Raw genomic sequence first — 4878 nt, forward strand, 5'->3', positions numbered from 1 at the left:
CCAGTTCAAGTTTTATGTATATGTAGGGCTAGTCTCAACCCATGAGTTTATTGATTTTTTTTTTTTATTCCACATTCTTTCCATTTCTCAGATGGAATCATTGTGGGCACCTCTATAATCACCCATTCTTGATGTAGTCTTATGTTGTTGTTGCCATCACTAGCGATGTTAGCTTGCCGGCATCACTTTTGTTGAAACTCCCTCTTCATTCATATTTATTGGATTTTCAAGTTTTTACATCAAAGGTCAATAGAATGAATATCTTTGGTACAATTTATGCATTTTCAGAGAATTTGTGTCCAAGGACCAAATTTGATGTTTATTCAGATGATTTGGTGATATTTAACCAGCTTGAATGTCCAAGTGTGTGGCTTCAATTTTGTCTCTAAATCTTTGTTTGAATTATTGCTAATTCCTCATGTTAGAGTCAAAGTACATGTTTATAGTAGGCAAGTGGTTGTCATTCCACGGGAGATGGTCAAAAGAATTGCAAGATATAAATATATGATGCCTTCGTGAAAAGAGAATTGGAGTATAAACAAAGGGAAGTAACCAATTTCAAGATAACCAACTGGAACCAAGTATCTCATTTCCATCGCTGAAATCAATAAAAAAGTCATGAGAATATATTATAAATAAGCATGTGATATTTGTCATGGAATTCGCTCTATGAGATATGGTTTCAGATCAAAGCGTTGGGATAAAAATCATTATCTTATCTTCTTTGGCCCATTCACATCAACAAAATACTGTAATACACACCCAACATAGTACTTTATGGCTGTTGGAAGTGTTCCCTAGTCTTCATTGAAGTTCACCACATTCTTGGGAAGGTGAGGTTTCCTTCTGCCTTAATGTGATCAACTAATGTTTTTCTCATTGAATATACAATTAAATTACGATTGAATATATGGCCTTAATATGTTATTTTCCATCCTATTTAATTTTAGGTTGACTAGGGTTTTGTAGTATAATACATGAATGCCATGGAGGTTATATAAGTTCAAACTGTATCTTAAAAGTTTGCAATAATTGCCCTAAAATCTATCCACAAATCTTTAAAATTTTATCATCCGTCGTCTAGTCAAGCCCTCCCCAAAGACATTATGAACAACTCCATACTTGAGCACTAAATATTTAGAACAATCAAAGATCCATGCATCTTATCAAGACAATTGGAAAGATAATAAGCTTCCTTAATGTATATTTAAGCAATAAAATACCCCAAATCAAACAACAGATTAGGGAACTTATTCTTACTACCTAAAATCTTTCAATTGATTTCAATATCGTCCAAAATTTTCCAAACACAATTTGAATGACTATAAAATTGAGGAACATATAATTTAAACGATCCAAGACCCCAAATCATACAATACTTGATAACAACTAATATATATTTATACCATGAAATATTTCATTTGATCTTTCCATCTCCTCTTTGATGGATATTATGTTGCCGTCAAGCCAATCACACGACCATGTTTATTTAAGTTCATTGAATAAAATATTTACGTTCATTATTATTCTAGTGTGATGTTTATAATAAAGTCTATGAATACGTGCAATGACATCATGAATTATGATGAGATCATTATACAATGATCATTAGTCTTTAAACATGTATTCTAAATATTCCTATTTGATGGATAGTTGAGATGAACATCGAATTATCTGGATAGAATAGCACTAACGTATACTAGTTATATGATAAGTATAGCTGATACTATGGCATTAGTATGGCCACACTAAGGACAGATAGTGGGTGCTCTTTAGAGAAAGAGGTCACTGAATTGATCCGTATGAATACTTGAATGGTATTATACCTAAACGTCAATCTGGTTGATTCATGTCATGGTTGTATAAGTGATCCATTGACCTGAGACACCAAGGACATCTTGTGAATGGACAACTATATTTTGACCACGACTTACGAGCCTCTAATTATAGAATTCAAACAAGTCATAGCTCAGACGTAGTAAGAAGCTCATGGAGTTGATTGAGTGGTCAAGACGGGATCATCCCCCCTCGGTATAAGAGGAGACTGACTCAAGGAAGACACTGCAGAAAATCCCCAGCCACGGTAGTGAGGATATTGTAGAAGGCGTTCTCCACTGATCCCCGTAACACATCAATACTAATCAAATGACGGATACATATACAGTAAATGAATTACGAGTCTAAGTCTGACGATTATATATACGATGGATATAAACGATTCCATGAGAGAGTTCGGTAAAAGAGTTCAAAGAGAGTTCAAACAGTACTACGAGTCGAGTGCACTCTTGTATTAAATTGGTCCTGAAACTAACCTATCAATTTTTTTAATTAATTAATAATTAAATTAATTTATATGTTGATTATAGTTATTTATAGTGTTATAATAATAATTGTTATTATATGTTTAAGTATTTAAGTAGAATCAGGGTCAGGGGTCACATGGTCATAATATTGGTGGTCTATATTTTTAGGAGTTTATTTGAGATAAGTTAAAGAAAATATAAATAAAAAAATAAAAAGTAAATACTAAAGGGGCCCTCCACCAAGCCAGCTGAGCCCCTCGCTTTTCCACTCTCTTCCCACCTAACTAAGGAGAGTTCTAAGGAGAGGGAGAGTGAAGAAGAAGAAGAAGAAGAGAAGAGGTGTGGATGTCGTGGTGCTTCGGTGACAGGAGGGCGGTGAATGGCTTTGGGTGAACAATCCTCAAAGTGTCATGTCAAGCATAACAAATGTACATTTGATATATTTTTTGGATATTGTTTGGAGATCAGATAAATTAACACACTTCGCATCGCATCCAAATGTGCCATGGGGATGAACCAAGGCACAAAACTAGAGACTCCTCACTTCTCTAAATCCAGTTTGAATGATTATAAGCTTCAGAAATAGATAAAATAAACAATCCAATGGCCAAACTAAGTCATACTAAATAAATGATGATCTATATTAAGAATAATTAATTATTCATAACTCTTTTTATTTTTCTTCTACACTTCTACACTTTCAATAATACAACTATAATAACTATAAAATTTATCAGTAATATTTAAAGATAAAAAACAATAAAATCAAAAAGACTTAAGAAGATTAATTTACTATTATTTTAAATGAAATATTTAATTTAAGTTTCCAATTTTTCAAAGACAGCTTGAATGACTACACATTAAACTAATATATAAAAATATAATAAAATAAAAAAAAATCAAATCAAATCATACTCAGGAATATATAGTCTCCATTAGAACCTTGAAATATTTCAACTTCATCTTTCCATTATCACAAGATATATTGGAAGACTATAATAAACTTTAACTATATATGTTTCAAAAGAAAATTAAAAAAATCAAAAAAAAATATAAGATCTTCTTCTTTCCACCTTCCTACTTACGCAATATCCAAAATAAAGCTTGAATACTGAAATATAGCATAATATATTATAAATCCAAATCAAATCCAAATAATATAAAAAGGAAGGAATTTTAGTACCTATCTTTGATTTATTATACTCATCTTTTGATTTCCTCTCCACTATCCCAAAGACAGCTTGAATGTCTATAAAATTCAGCAATATATACCTTAAACAATTAAAGACACCAAATCAAAGCATATTTAAGAAAACACTGACCTCTACTAGCACCTTGAGATCTCTCCACTAATCTTTCAATTTGCTTCCCTCTATCCTGAAGACAGCTAGATGGACTAGAAACTTCAGCAATATATACTTCCAACAGTTAAAAAACACAAATCAACATATACTTAAGGAGAAGTGATATCTATTAATACCCTGAAATCTTTCAACTGACCTTGACATTTCCTTCCCACAGTCCAAAAGATACTTGAGGAGAAGTAAACATAAAAGTCTCCAAATAAAATATTAACATATTTGTGCCTTAAAATATCAGACTGAAGAGCTCATATCTATTTATGCCTTAAAATATTAACATATTTGATTGAGTAAAAACTTTTGTAGTGTATATATTTAACAATAAAAGATGCCTAGTCAAATCTGACCAATGAAGAACTGATCTCTACTACCACCTTTAAATATTTCAACTCATCTTTCCATTCTTTCTACACATCCAGAAAGACAATTAGAATGACAACAAACTTCAGCAATATATACTTTAAACATTCAAAGCCCCCAAAATCAAAATCATACTAAAGACAAGCTGACATCAATTCATACCATAAAATCTTTCTACTGATATTTCCATTTCCTTCACACTTTCCCAGATACAGCTTCATTGACGACAAACTTCAGCAATATATACTTTAAACAATCAAAGACCCCAAATCAAAATCATACTAAAGAAGAGCTGGCATCTATTAATATCCTAATTTATTTCCACTGTTCTTTCCATTTCTCCCACACTTCACCAAATGCAGCTTGAATGACTACAACCTTCAGCGATATATAGTTTAAACAATCAAAGACCCCAAATCAAAAACATAATAAAAAGAACTGATCTATATATATATATGTATATCAATCATATCTAGGAGAACTGATCCTAATTAATACAGTGGAATATTTCCACTAATATTTCCATTTCAACTACACTTTCTCAAGACCAAATTAGAATAAAAATAAACTTCAGAAATACATATTTTAAACAATCAAATTCCCCGAATCAAAACCATAATAAACAAGAACTGATATCTATGTCAAGCATATCTAGGAGACATGATCCCAATTTATAACCTGAAATATCTCTACTGATGTTTCCATTTCAACTACACTTACTCAAGGCCAATTTGAATGACCATAAACTTCAGCAATTGATATTCTAATCTATCAAAGATCCCAAATAAAACCATACTAAAGAAGAACTAATCATTATCAATACCCTGAAATCATCTCTCTCATTTAGTGCTGAC

The sequence above is a fragment of the Wolffia australiana genome, chromosome 9 (genome assembly GCF_029677425.1).
Source record: "Wolffia australiana isolate 7733 chromosome 9, ASM2967742v1".
Classification (NCBI taxonomy): Eukaryota; Viridiplantae; Streptophyta; class Magnoliopsida; order Alismatales; family Araceae; genus Wolffia; species Wolffia australiana.